Genomic DNA, 15,861 nt, shown 5'->3' with positions numbered 1-15,861 from the left:
GCCCGAGCACAATATAAATACTCGGTGCTCGGCCGAGTATACTCGGCGAAAGGGTTAACAAAACATACTCGCTCATCACTAGGGGGAACTTGTTAATGATCTCAAGGCAGCTGGGACCACAGTCACCAAGAAAACCTTTGGTAACACATTACGCTTTAAAGGTTTAAAAACCTGCAGTGCCCGCTAGGTCCCCCTGCTTAAGAAGGCAAATGTGCAGGCCCGTCTGAAGTTTGCCAATGAACACCTGGATGATTCTGTGAGTTATTGGGAGAAAGTGCTGTGGTCAGATGAGCCAAAAATTGAGCTCTTTGGCATTAATTCAACTGAAAGTGTTTGGATGAAGAGAAATACTGCCTATGACCCAAAGAACATCGTCCCTACTGTCAAGCATGAAGGTGGAAACATTATGTTTTGGGGGTGTTTCTCTGCTAAGGGCACAGGACTACATCACCGCATCAATGGGAGAATGGATGGAGCCATGTACCGTAAAATTCTGAGTGACAACCTCCTTCCCTCCGCCAGGACATTAAAAATGGGTTGTGGCTGGGTCTTCCAGCAAGACAATGACCCAAACATACAGCCAAGGCAACAAAGGAGTGGCTCAAAAAGATGCACATTAAGGTCATGGAGTGGCCTAGCCAGTCTCAAGACCTTAATCCCATACAAAAATTATGGAGGGAGTTGAAACTCCGAGTTGCCAAGCGACAGCCTCAAAATCTGAATGATTTAGAGATGATCTGCAAAGAGTAGTGGACCAAAATTCCTCCTGACATGTGCGCAACCCTCATCATCAACTACAAAAAAGTCTGACTGCCACCAAGTATTAAGTGTTGTTTGCCAGAGGAATCAAATACTTATCTCTCACTGCAAAATGCAAAAAAATGTATCTAATTTATACAATGTGATTTTCTTGATTTTCTTAGGATATTCTATCTCTCAATGTTAATATTAACCTACTCTTAAAATTATAGACTGTTCATATCTTTGTCAGTGGGCAAACTTACAAAAACAGCAAGCGATCAAATAATTATTTACTTCACTGTATATAGGCAAATAATGCTATAATAGAGATAACCAGTGCCTATTATGGGGTTTCTACTCACTTGGGAGTGTAGGGAGGCAAACAGGAAGCGTTTCCATTTAAATGTCCATGTCGGTTTATTACCTCATAAACCATGCACAAGCAAAAGGAAAACAAACAGCCTTTTGTGCAGGCAAAACAAAGAAAACAGTCTTTTAGACAAAGTTTCTGGTTAGCCAGTCCTGTGGTCACACAGACTGGATAGCATCCAGTACATTGGCTCAGTCTGGAGATAACAACACACAGGAGGCCTTCTCCCTCCATACACAGACCATGTGTCAAACAAAGGACTCCATTTTTACCTCTTAACCACACCCAGAGGTGAGGTATGTGGGCAACCAGACCCGCCCGTCTCTTCGGTTGCCTGTAAAACCTGGGCCCGGATGCACCAAACAATCCTTTCAGTGCTTACATGCACTAGAGCAACATTCCAGGATTACATCACAGACGATAACCATCTCTGTAATACATACCTCCCATCAACTATGTGTCCGAGAGCTATCTTACATACCTCCCCCCTCTGCCTAAAGCCGTGGGGCTTGGCACCTTCTCCTATTAGACAGGGAATTCTCAAGAGGGCATCAACATTACCATGTAGCTTCCCACCTCTATGTTCCACATGGAAGCTAAAATCCTGTAGGGCTAAAAATCAGTGGGTGACCCTAGCATTTTTACCTTTTTCTCCCTCATCCACCTGAGTGGGGCATGGTCTGATATCAATTTAAACTTTCGTTTAAATTTACAGATAGTACCGTAACATGTCCACCGCCCACTTTATGACCAAGCACTCTTTTTCTATGACGGAATAATTGTTCTCACATGAAGATAACTTTCTACTCAGGTAGAGAAAAGGGTGCTCCTCCCAGTGTATCTCCTGGGAAACGACTGCTCTTAAACTGACACCTAAGGCATCTATTTGGAGTATAAATTCCCTCTTGTAGTTGGGGGCAACAAGAACCAGTTGCTTACACAGAGCCCATTTTATTTCTTCAAAAGCAGTCTCCTTCTCTGCAGTCCATTTGGCCATTGATGATTTCGTCCTCTTAAGGAGGTCAGTCAGGGGTGCGGCTATGATAGCGAAGTTTGGGATGAACCTCCTGTAGTATCCCACGATTCCTAGAAAGGCTGTAACTTGCTTCTTTGACAGCGATCTCGGCCAGTTTTGGACTGCCTCCACTTTACTGATTTGGGGTTTGATCTCGCCTCTACTCACTACATATCCCAGGTATTTGTCTCCTTCTTTCCCCATGGCACATTTTTTTTGATTTATTGAAAACCCCGCCTTCCTTAGAGCATCAAATACTGCCTGGACTTTTTCCAGATAACTTCCCCAGTCGAGGCTGAAGATTCAAATATCGTCCAGGTATGCGGCGGCGTACTTCTTATGGAGTGCAAGGATTCAGTCCATGGCCCTCTGGAATGTAGACGGGCTCTCTCCTGTCCAAATGGCATCGGGACATATTGGAAGCATCCGTCGGGTCTAGAAAAAGCAGCCTTCTTTTTGTCTTCCTGTGACATGGGGATTTGCCAATATCCCTTTGTTAAATCTAAGGTGGTTATGTACCTTGCCGGCCCAAGTCTCTCGATCAGCTCATTGACATGGGGCATTGGATATGAATCGAATTTGGAGACTTCATTCAACTTTCTAGAAACATTGAAGAATCTCCATTCGCCATTGGGTTTTGGAACCAGGACAATTGAGCTCGACCATCTGCTTTTGGATTCCTCAATGACCCCGAGTTTCAACATACGATTCACCTCCTTGGAGATCAACTCTTGTCGGGCCTCAGGAATTTTATAGGGCTTCAAGTTGACCTGCACATGTGGCTCGGTCTGTACCTCATGTTCTATGACCTTTGAACACCCAGGCAATTCCGAGAGCAGGTCCCTGTTCTTCTGCAGCAATTTCCTACACTGCTGTTTTTGGGCCTTTGTCAGCGTCTCCGCTATTGCAACTCCTCAAACCTCAGCTTCTGGCTTGACAAGCAAGCATGGAGTTTAACAGGCTCTCTGTCTTGCCATGGCTTGATGAGATTGACGTGGTAGATCTGGTATGGTTTACGTCTTCCCGGTTGATGAATCTTCTAATTCACTTTACCAATATTTTCCACCACCTCATAAGGCCCTTGCCACTTGGCCAAGAATTTACTTTCCACAGTAGGAATTAGTAAAAGCACTCGGTCTCCAGGATTGAACTGCCTCACTCTGGCTGACCGGTTGTAGACAATAGCTTGAGCCTCTTGAGCCTGGAGGAGATGTCCTTTTACAATGGGCATCACCTTCGCAATCCTCTCCTGTATCTGTGCGACGTGCTCGATGACACTCCTGTGGGGCGTGACTTGGGCTTCCCAGGTTTCCTTTGCTATATCAAGGAGACCCCGTGGATGGCGGCTATACAGAAGTTCAAATTGCGAGAACCTAGTAGAGGCCTGTGGAACCTCTCGGATAGAGAACAACAGATAAGGAAGGAGAAAGTCCCAGTCTCTACTGTCCTTTTCTATGGCCTTCCTCAGCATACTCTTCAGAGTTTTATTGAACCTTTCCACAAGGCCATCTGTCTGAGGATGGTACACTCATGTCCTCAGTTGGGTGATTTGCAGGGCTTTACACAGTTCCCTCATTACCTTACTCATAAAGGGTGTTCCTTGGTTGGTCAGGATCTCACTTGATAATACTGTCCGAAAAAAGCCTGGACCAATTTGCGAGCTATACTCTTTGCTGAGGAGTTTCTCAGGGGAATCACTTCAGGATAACGTGTGGCACAGTCCAGGATGACCAATATATATTGATGCCCATAAGCAGATTTAACTAGGGGACCAACCAAGTCCATGGCAATTCTCTCAAACGGCACTTCAATGATGGGCAATGGCATGAGGCGACTTCGAAAATGAGAGGTGGGGGAGGTTAACTGGCACATAGGACAGGACCTGCAATACTTTAAGATTTCCCGGTGACATCCGGGCCAATAGAGCCTCTGCATGATCCGTTCTTGAGTTTTTTCCACTCCCAGATGGCCACCCAAAACATGTGAATGGGCCATGTGCAACACCCTCCGTCTATAGGGCCCTGGTACCAATAAGTATTACACACGCTCCTCCCTGGTACAACTCCCCACTCAACATAAAATAGGGAAATCTTGTGTCAGCCTCCGGCTCCTGTGCAATGCCATTTATGACTGTGACATAGTTAAGTGCTTCCCCCAGAGTTAGATCCCTATGTTGGGTGGACCCAAAATTTTCACTGGTCACCCCTAACTCAGGTATGTCAATCTCAGGGAACACTACCTCCTCATCCTCCACAAGGACACAGAAGGTAAACCCGTCAGACTCTGGGTGTGGTGATACCTCTTTAGGGCTAACCGGTTTCGTATCCGAGCCACCGAGCCCTGAACCCTTCCCCCACAGATCCATAAACAAACAAAAGTCCTGTCCTATAATAATGGGGTGCAGTAAGTCCTGGACAATGCAGACCTTATCGTACTTAGTACCGTGGGTCATTTCAATTTTCACTCCGGCCACTGGATAGTCTTTAGTATCATCTTGAATTCAGCGGACACCAACCTTTTTCCCTGGGATCAGCTGGAGAGGAAGTGTGGCCCTCACAAGAGTTACCAGACTCCCAGAGTCTAGCAGTCCAGTTACTTGCCAACCATTTACCTTTACGGGACAAGCTTGTGGTCCCTCGCTGGGTGGACAGTTCACCCTGCAGGCCTGATACTCATAGTATGAACAGGGGCATCCCAGGCTGTAGTCCAGTTGCTCAGAGGTCAGGGGACAATGGGCGGCTATACGGCCTGGGCCGTGGCATTTCCAGCTTATAATATCACCAGTAGGGACCGTTGGCATTACCTTCCCTGCCCCTTTGGACCTTGGATGCCACACTGCCTTTTGGGCCTCCACCCCCTGTTGTGATCCCCAGTATGGAGTGGGCTGCCTTCCTAAGGAACTCTCAACTCCCTGATATCTCCCGACCAGTCCGATCAGTTCATCAGCATTCCGGGGATTATTCTGGGCAACCCAAGTCTGTATTGTCCTTGGCAGGGAATGCACAAACCAGTCCATCACCACTCTCTCTACCATCTGCGCAGGGGTAGAGTACTCCAGCTGCAGCCATTTTTGGACCAAGTGCAAAAGGTCAAACATTTGGGAGCGAGGGGGCTTGTCACAGTAACACGCCCAGCGGTGGACCCGCTGTGCCCTGACAGTCATCGTCACCCCCAAGCAAGCCAGAATTTCTGTTTTCAGCTTGCCATGCTCTTTGGCATACTGCAAGGCCAAGTCATAACATGCCTTCTGGGGCTCCACCATCAAGTATGGCGCCAGCACTTCTGCCCACTGCTCTGGTGGAAGTTTCTCCCTCTCGGCAACCCTTTCAAATACAGTCAAAAAGGCCTCTATGTCACCCCCCAGGGTAATTTTCTGCAGGGCTCTCCTTACGACGTTTCGGATGGAAAAATCGTCCACTGACCTCCATTTTGTCTGGTGTCACTTGTTGGCTTGTGGCAGACTTCACCCAGGACATGCAAAACGTCTTGTAGCAGTCACATGTATTTGCTGGGAATGCTGCCCACACTTCTGACACCAATTGTGGGGTTTCTACTCACTTGGGTGTGTCAGGAGGCAAACAGGAAGTATTTCCATTTAAATGTCCATGGCGGTTTATTAACTCATAAACCGTCCACAAGCAAAAGGAAAACAAACAGCCTTTAGTGCAAGCAAAACAAAGAAAACAGTCCCTTAGACAAAGTCTCTGGTTATCCAGTCCTGTGGTCACACAGACTGTATAGCATCCAGTACACTGGCTCAGTCTGGAGACAACAACACACAGGAGACCTTCTCCCTCCATACACATACCTTGTGTCAAGCAAAGGACTCCATTTTTACCTCTTAACCACACCCAGAGGTGAGGTATGTGTGCAACCAGACCCTTCCATCTCTCGGGTTGCCCGTAAAACCTGCGCCCGGATGCACCAAACAATCCTTTTAGTGCTTACATGCACTAGAGCAACATTCCAGAATTACATCACAGACGACAACCATCTCTGTGATACATACCTCCCATCAACTATGTGTCCGAGAGCTATCTTACATTAGTCACATAAACAGATGGATATAGAGTAAAGATATATATATAATATTTGCATACAGACCTCACACCAGTAGCTGGTTCCCAGTGTGTAGCCAGCTGTCCTATAGAGCAGTCACATCTGCTGATGTGACTGTTCTACAAGTGAGATCTTCAAGTGAGTGCGACATTGTGGATTATTTCATCACGTCTAATAGGTGAGGGATAAGGTTATTTTTGATTTTTTACAGGAGATCAGGGCTTCAATGGAATAGGTGTTAGGTGAGTATAACTGTGTTTGTTATTTTTAAATAAAAAAGTAAATGTGTGTTTTTTTTATTTCAAATAATGGATTTTTTTTCTTGCTGTGTCTTTATTTCTCAAATTTTACTATTGGTTTAGTAATGGAGGTGTCTTATAGACGCCACTCCATTACTAACCTGGGCTTCATGTCAGCAGTGATGCCATAAGTGAGATCACCAGAGCTTATCAGCTGATGAACGCGTATGACCTCTCTCACGGCAGCTCAGTGCTATACGCTGCAGGAGCGATCATGCTCCTGTTAGTTTATCGCCGGCGCCCGATGTGACTGTTCTATAAGTGAGATCACCATGGGACACTCTGGATTACCTGGATTATGGTAGATATGTGAGGAATATGGTGGTTTATTATTTTTTTCTTTATTACAGGTCACATGGGCATCGAGGATTAGACGTTTAGGTGAGTATATGTTTTTTTAAATTTTTCATTATTTACAGAGGACAAGGGAATCAGGTATTTTTTTTTACTTGGCGCACACACACCGGCTAATGAGAGACTACTCCTCCCATTAGCGGTGCCTACATTCGCTGTTTACAGTGACATCAGGCATTGGCTGATGAGGGTAGAAGTCTCAACAGCCAACGCCTGTGACCTGAGGTAAGATTTTTAACATAGGTCACAGTCACAGCTGTGGGATCATGCTGCATTTGACAACATGATCCTGCAGCACTCTGACCGGCGGTAGCGATGATACCTTCGATCAAAGCCACTGTTTCCCATGCTATCATGCAGATGACAGCGTGGGAAACCACGGTTGTTCGGGGCCTCATTCGGGTTCAGGTGCTTGAAAACTAAAGCTTTTTTTGATGTTCGGGTAAAGTCGAAAGGTTTGCTCATCTCTAGATAAGACTTCTGATTACACACTAAACAGTGATCAGCACAGTTTGTCATACACAGATTTTGAACATGCCAGACAACAAATAGACATCAAATATGATTCATTGAAAAATAACTTAACTACTCAAAAGTGCTTTACTGTTTTTAAATATACTTAAAATTAAAGACAGAGCTTTGTCAGAACTCCAGTATGCTATACATCTTTACAAGAAGAAAACTTTTGGGCCATTAGAACAGATATAGTATAGCACAGCATCATTTTTAGGTCATTAGAATAGATTGCCAAGTGAAAAGAATTATTTCAACACCCAGATCAGTTTCTTGCAAGTTTCACACATTTAAACCAGTTAAGAAAATGTGCAAGACTTATAAAAATAGAATTACAAAGTTGCCATATCTACAAAAGTTTCTTGAAACATTTATGAATATTTTAAATATTGCAACATTCTATTATTGGTATACAACATGTTTACATTAAGAAAAGTCGAGAAACAAATCCTTACAGAGGAAAGTAACAATCGATGTATTTTTTGGCTTTGCACGGCTAAGATTGAAACAGTTATATCTCATTCTTGTGCTGGAAAAATATGTGAATATCCTGGAGTGTAATCAAGACGTTATATGCTCTGAACCTGGAACTTTCAACTACTGCAAGTACTTGCCTTTGGAACAGAATTTAGTGAAATCATAAGAAATCCAATTTGTGTCGTTAAATTACTATTCAAAATATGGTTAAAATAATTCCCCGGGCTAAAACCTTACCACAGAGTTTTATTATTTGTGCGTTCACATCACGTAGAATGAGCCTGAGAACATCAAACAGGAAAACCCACATGGAATAAATTAGGTCACTCATGTTACAGCTTTCAGATCTCATAATGTGTGGCTTGTGGTTTTGTCATGTGTTTTAGATCTGAAGAGTTGGCTGATGATTTCCTAAAATACCACACTGCCCATGATCTTTAATGCACCTCAAGCATTGCAGTTGAAAATCTGGAATTGATCATGCGTACTTATAAAATGTAGACCTCTTCATTTAATTGCTATGAAACATTTTTGTGGCATGTCTAAGAATGGTTTAATTATTTATGTGCCCAACAGTTAATATTAAATGTACAAAGACTAGGAAATGTGCCTTAATGTACTTGGGAAATTACATATTTTGGTCGAGTTGAGTTTGGCTTTGGTGTTGTGGAATTCTATTAACTCCATTGCATCAGAACATTTCCTCCAATGTTTTGACTCATTCGTTTATAATAATAAACATTATTTGTAAGATGACAGATGCGGTTAGAGACTCCTAGAACGTACTCCTATGTGTCCATAACATTTTATGAATAAATGCAAGCTTAAGGAATTAAGTCATGTATTTGCAATCTTATTGGCAGAAGGACTGCATCCATGAGAAGGCTTTGTAATGATTTTTAATGACTTGAAAGGCATTGTCCAGTAGTTAAAGGGGTTGTCCACTACTGGACAACCTTTGCTTAATCATTTCAGTGCCCCATATAAAATAAAAACAATCAATACTCTTATGCTGCAATGGCAACATTGCTGAGGTGTTAGATCTGTTCTTGTTGAAAGGTCACATGACATTGTTGTCTCTTGTGACCACTGCAGCCAGACAGCAGCCCCTGATTGGCTGCAGTCCTTCAGTATTCTGTCAGAGAAGATGTTAGCTTTCACAGAATAGTGAAGGCTGCAGCAGATCACTGTATGTTGATTGGCTGCAGCAGTCACGTGACACCACAATGTCACATAATATTTCAAGAAGATCAGCGCCAACTTCGCAGGAATGGTGAGTATTGATTGTTTTTATTTAATATAGGGCACTAAATTGATTCAGTAGAGATTGTCCAGTAGTGGATAACCCCTTTAAAATGTATTAGACTAAGTTACAAATGAATAGTGTCCAAGGTCGCACGTGTGAAAAGTAGACAGTAGTGATACTTAGAAATTTATATTCATTGCCAAAAATGTTTTATATTATTTTTCAATCAATTCCATTGCTGCTACTGTATAAAATTCAGCACTTTGCCTGGCGATAAGCTAGGTGCTTGACTATATTTGTGAACGAATGGGTTGTTTTAAAAAGTATAATGAATTTTAGCATAGTAATGTAATATGATGCCCCCTAAATATTTCACAATCAACGGTGACTGGTATTATTGAAAAAAGGAAACATTTAGGAATCATAGTGACTCAAAATGACATAGTTTTAGACTGTGGTTGCGGAGTATGAAGGTGCATATTGCACAGAAGCCATCAATGCTCTGCTGACTCAATACTTGCACAGTTCAAAACCTGCTCTGTTATCAGCTCAGAAACTTTGCATCTTAAGTTTCATAGCATCAGTTTCCATTGTTGAGCAGCTGCATGAAAACCTTACTGTCACGTAAGGTGAGGAAAAAACTAAATGCACAATGACAAGAAGGGGAGGAAGCCCAAACACTAGGGAAAGGGGGAGTGGAGACCCCTGGGCAGATCTGACAGTCACCCTAACTCCCCTAATGTCCCTAAATAGGTTCCGCACTGATCGCCGGGCAGGAAACCTAATCCCTGACTGCTCCTAGCGATAGGCCATAGGTAGGAAGGGGACGGGGTGAGCACTAGTCAGCTCCCACTGCAACTAAAGACAAACAAGTAGACAGACAAGGGAAACACTTAGCTTGAGAAGACACCAGAGAGATCACACCAACTATCCTCCAAGAGAACTCCAAGAAGACTTTAGCCGACTACTAGTACTTCAAGTCTGGACAGAGGAAAATAGAGTTATCACCGGTGACTTTCTGGAGAGACTGAAAGTATTTAAACATCTAGCAAGGGTGTGTCAATTAGCAGCAAAGGGTGGAGGTAACTGCTAGGTCCTAGAGGGAGAAGGATATCACTACACTACAGAGAAGATAAGATCAAGAAGGTGCCTGCAGAGCCAAGTGCAATGACCTTCTACAGCTGGATCCAGGACAATTGTCTGTCACAACTGACACACCCGTGATACTTACATTACCAAGCACAATGACAAGATTGGCATAGGTTGTTATAAAGTACTCCTCTAATAGATTATGAGGCACTTATAACATGTTCTTTTGAGTGACAAACTACTTTACTCTATTTGGCTGTATGATGGACTTTTCTGGATTTGTTTCAGTGATGGGAAATCTTATTTTTTTATTATACCAAGGTATTTTGGACAATTGTATGATTCCAAATTTGTACACCTAGGGATAGGAATAATCCCAATTTGATTGTGGTGTACGACTTTCAATGCTCAAGTATAAGGGTTAATCACAGTTTACTGTATTGTTGGAGATTTGTAATGTAATATATAATCTGACTAGTAGAAGGCAGCAGTGCGAGGCCTGAGTGGGGGCAAAAAAGCAGAGTCTGGTTGAAAAAATCTGGATAGAACGGTGCGACTCTGGATCTGTTGTTGGTGACACTGGGATGCGTTGTACAGTGTTAGAACCCTCCTGTTTGCTTTTTCCATCTTGTGTTTTGCGGTCATGTGACCATCCGCCAGTATATTCCAGCTCCGCCCGTTTGGCTGTGCTGGACTTCAGTGTTTGACTGTTTTTCTAGCCAGGTGCTTCTGTGCCTTTCTCTGTCAGTTCGCTTGGCCTTCTGGGATCTCTAGTACTTTTTTGTCAGTTTGTCTTTTTGTGTTCTGCAACTACTTTTCTGATTAGGAGGTGTCCCATTTTTGTCCCAGTCCTTAGTTCTTTTAGGGACCCCTCCCTTAATGATATAGGTCTTCGTTCAGACTAGCCGAGGACTAAGGCGGGTCTGTTCGCTAGGAACAGGCAGCCCGCTACATCGTAGGGATTCAGCATAGTCTTACTGTAGGGACAGCTTTCCCCTATCTTTCCTTAGTTCATGTTGCAGATCATAACAGTAAGTCCAGCCCAAAAAACTAAAAGGAAAGAAATTTGGGGATCAGTATGGTTTCCATCCAGGATTTGGCTCAACGCCTGCAGAAATTGTCTCTGGAGGTGGCCGAGCTTCAGCAACACGTGAGTAGCTATTCTGGAGCGCATTTTGTTGAACCCAAGGTAGGACTGCCTGATGTTTTTTATGGTAAACAGCAAGATTTTTTTTCTTTTAAAAATGCTTGTTTGTTATATTTTCGTTTGCGACCAAGATCCTCTGGGAATGAATCACAGCACATTGGTTTTATTATGTCACTTTTGCGCAATGAACCACAGGGGTGGGCCTTTTCTCTCCAACCTACTGATCCGTATTTAAGGTCTGTTGAAGAATTTTTGTCTGCTATGGGGCTATTATATGACGATCCTGATCGAATCTCATCTGCTGAGGCAGAACTCAGGCGTTTGAATCAGGGGTCAGGTGATGTTGAAAATTATTGCACACACTTCAGGAAATGGGCATCAGAAGTTAAATGGAATGATTCTGCGCTGAAATGTTTATTTCTTGCTGGTCTGAGTGAAAGCGTTAAGGATCTGCTAATTGCTTTCCCTGCACCTGAGACTTTGCAGGATGCTATGAAATTAGCTGTTCGTGAGGACAGAAGGCTGAGGTTCAGGCTGAATGAGTTAAAGACTCCTGTAATGTCAGTTCATAGTCCCCAGAAAATGGTCTCTGACGGCGGAGAACCGATGGAGGTTGGGGTGAAATCGCTCCCCTCTCAGGAAAGAAACCGGAGGTTCGCCGAGGGATTGTGTCTTTATTGTGGTAAAGCTGACCATTTGATTAAGTATTGTGAGCTTCGTTTAAGTGAAGAAAAAAAAAAGGTCAGTTACGCCCGTATAGCTTGTTTATGCTCTGCAGGAGTATTTCTTTCTTGGGGTACTACTTTGCAGGAAAATTTGATTGAATTTCAGGTATTTGTGGATTGTGGTTCAACACTTAATGTGATTGATAAAGGGTTTTTGGAAAACCTTAAATTGAAATCCAAACCTTTGTCATCACCTATTTCTGTGATTGACATTGATAACACTCCCTTGAAATGTATTACTCACAAGGTTGCTGCATTTCCCCTCACTATCAATGGAGATCACTCAGAAATTTAGGACTTGGTTGTTTTAGATAATTTACCCTCTCCGGTTGTTCTAGGATTGCCTTGGTTAAAACTGCACAATCCTTTACTGGACTGGTCTACTAATGTGATTAAGTCTTGGAGTCCGAAGTGCTATGATAAATGTTGTAATGGTCGCATTGCGGCTGTGGAAAAAGAGGAATTACCTGTACCTATTCAAGATTTTTGGAGGGTTTTTTCGGAGGAGGAGTCACAAGTTTTACCTCCTCATAGGGATTATGATTGCGCCATTGAGTTTGTTCCGGGAGCTACTCTTCCCAAGAGTCGCTTGTTTAATCTGACTATCCCTGAAAGAAAGGCCTTGGAGGAATACATACAGACTAGCCTGGCTGCTGGTCACATTAGACCTTCTAAGTCGCCTGTGGCACTTGGATTTTTCTTTAAGAAAACGGACGGGGGTTTACGTCTATGTCTGGATTTTCGTGGAATTAATAAGATTACCATACGCAATTCCTACCCTTTGCCGCTAATTCCTGACTTGTTTAACCAATTAGTGGGGGCCAAGTGGTTCTCTAAAATTGATCTCTCGGGGGCATAAAATTGGTTAAGAGTGAAGGAGGGTGATGAATGGAAAACTGCTTTTAACACTCCGGTAGGTCATTTTGAGATTCTGGTGATGCCTTTTGGTCTTACCAATGCACCTGCATTGTTTCAGAACCTTATTATTGACATCCTGAGACCTTTGATTGGTAAGAATGTGGTTGTGTATTTGGATGACATTTTGATTTATTCGCCAGATCTGGAGTCCCATTGGCAGAGTGTACGTGAAGTTTTGCAGTTATTGAGTGATAATTCACTCTTTGCTTAGCTGGAGAAATGTGAGTTCGATGTGCAAAAAATTAGTTTTTTGGGCTACATTGTCTCCAGTGAGGGCTTTGAGATGGAACCTGTGAAGGTACAGGCTGTGCAGTAATGGCCTAGGCCTATTGGTTTGAAATCTATATAGAGATTTTTGGGTTTTGCCAATTATTACAGGAAATTCATTAAGAATTTTTCTGTAATTGCTAAACCTCTAACCGATCTCACCAGGAAAGGTGCGAACACAGCCCAGTGGACTACTGAGGCCATTGAAGCGTTTGAGTATCTCAAAGAGAGGTTCAGTTCTGCCCCTATCCTTATGCAGCCTGATGAGACCAAGCCTTTTTTGGTCGAGGTCGATGCTTCATCTGTAGGGGTCGGAGCAGTTTTGTCTCAGGAGAACAAGGGTGGAGTACATCCTTGTGCCTTCTTTTCGAAAAATGTTTCGGAAACCAAACTGAATTATGATGTTGGAAATCGGGAGTTGCTGGCTATAAACTCGGGTTTGAACATTGGCGTCATTTTTTGGAAGGCGCTAGATTTCCTATTCAGGTTTTCACAGATCATAAGAATTTGCTCTATCTGGATGCTGCCAAGCGCTTGAATGCCCGTCAAGCTAGGTGGGCACTTTTTTTTTCTCGGTTTCATTTTTCTGTTACCTATATCCCTGGTACTAAGAATGTTAAAGCCAATGCTTTATCTCGCAGCTTCTCTCCTCGGTGCGGGGGAGGAGGAGGAGAGCAATTTACAGAAAAGAGTTGTGGTGGCGGCATTGGACTCCGTGTTGGAAAATGGGATTCTGAAAGCTCAAGATGATGTTCCATCTAACACTCCCATGGGAGGTTGTTCGTGCCTAGAGCCTTTAGGAGAGATCTGTTTGTGGAGTGTCATGAGTCTTGGTTGGCAGGTCATCCAGGAATTTCGGAGAATAAGAGACTTATCAGTCGCAGGTTTTGGTGGCCTGGATGGCAGAGGGAAGTCATCAAGTGGGTGCATCAATGTACTGTGTGTGCTAGGTCAAAGGCTTCACATACTCCTGCTGCGGGGTTGCTTTGCCCTCTGGAGGTTCCAAGTGCACCTTGGACGCATCTCACAATGGATTTTATTACTGATCTTACTGTGTCCGAGGGTTTTACTGTCATCTAGGTGGTCGTGGACCGTTTTAGTAAGATGTGTCATTTGGTTCCATTAATTAAGTTGCCCTGCATCAAGACACTCGCTAAGGCGTTTGTTAAGGAGATTGTCAAGCTCCATGGCGTTCCCACGGATATTGTTTCTGATAAAGGACCTCAGTTTGTGGCTCGCTTTTGGCGTGCTTTTTGTGACAGGTTGGGAGTCCATTTGACATTTTCATCTGGTTATCATCCTGAGTCTAATGGACATACAGAAAGAAAGAACCAGGATGTTGAACAGTTTTTGCGTTGTTTTGTGGCGGACAATCAAGAGGTGTGGTCTGAGTTTCTGGATCTCGCAGAATTTGCTCTTAACAATCATACATCCTCCTCTGCTGGGTGTTCTCCTTTTTTTTGCTGTACTTGGAGACATCCGTCTTTTGGTTCGTTCTCCAAATTGCGGTCGGTGGTGCCGGAGGAGGAGAATTTTTCTGGTGATTTGGAGAGAGTTTGGACTAATGTACGTTGCAACCTTCAAGAGGCTAACAAGAAATCCAAGAAGTATTTTGACAGGAAACGTAAGGAGGTTTTGTTTACTGTGGGTGACATGGTTTGGTTGTCCTCAAAGAACCTGCTGTTAAGGATTCCCTCTAAAAAACTGGGTCCTAAGTTTGTGGGTCCATTTAAGGTGCTTCAGGTTGTTAACCCGTCTGCTGTTAGGTTGGATGTCCCTACTTCCAGGAAGATTAATCCTGTGTTTCATGTTTCCTTGTTGAAAAAGGCTGATGTATCTGATAGGGACGCCACTGTCACAGTTCCTCCTGTGGTGGAAGACGGCAAATATGAAATTTCTCGTATCTTGAATTCTAGATGGCATAGAGGAAGATTACAGTATCTAGTCTCGTGGAAGGGTTTTGGTCCCGAAGACAACTCCTGGGTAAGGACTGATGATGTCTCTGCTCCTAGGCTTGTTAAGGCTTTCCACAAGAGGTTTCCGGATAGGCCTGGGCCTGGAGGATCCGGAGGATCCTCATAAAAGAGGGGGTACTGTTAGAACCCTCCTGTTTGTTTTTTCCATCTTGTGTTCACGTGACCATCTGCCTTTATATTCCAGCTCCGCCCTTTTGGCTGTGCTGGACTTCAGTGTTTGACTGTTTCTCTAGCCAGGTGCTTCTGTGCCTTTCTCTGTCAGTTCGCTCGGTCCTTCTGGGATCTCTAGTACTTTTTTGTCAGTTTGTCTTTTTGTGTTCTGCAACTACATTTTTGTCCCAGTTATTAGTTCTTTTAGGGACCTCTCCCGTAATGCTATAGGTCTTCGTTCAAACTAGCCGAGGACTAAGGCGGGTCTGTTCGCTAGGAACAGGCAACCCGCTACATCGTAGGGATTCAGCTTAGTCTTACTGTAGGGACAGCTTTCCCCTATCTTTCCTTAGTTCATGTTGCAGATCATAACATACAGCTTGACATGAGCCGACTCAGTGAGCACAATCAAGGACACAGCATTTTGGGCAAGGCCACGTGAAGCCTTATTTCTATGGACATAGGGAAGCCTGTGTTGGAGATATTGGGATTCCCTAAGAGCGCCAGGACAGCAT

The sequence above is a fragment of the Phyllobates terribilis genome, unplaced genomic scaffold, assembly GCF_046119375.1.
Source record: "Phyllobates terribilis strain yellow unplaced genomic scaffold, ASM4611937v1 Scaffold_1__5_contigs__length_1240528914, whole genome shotgun sequence".
In the NCBI taxonomy this organism is placed as follows: Eukaryota; Metazoa; Chordata; class Amphibia; order Anura; family Dendrobatidae; genus Phyllobates; species Phyllobates terribilis.
Note: the sequence above shows the minus strand (reverse complement) of the source record.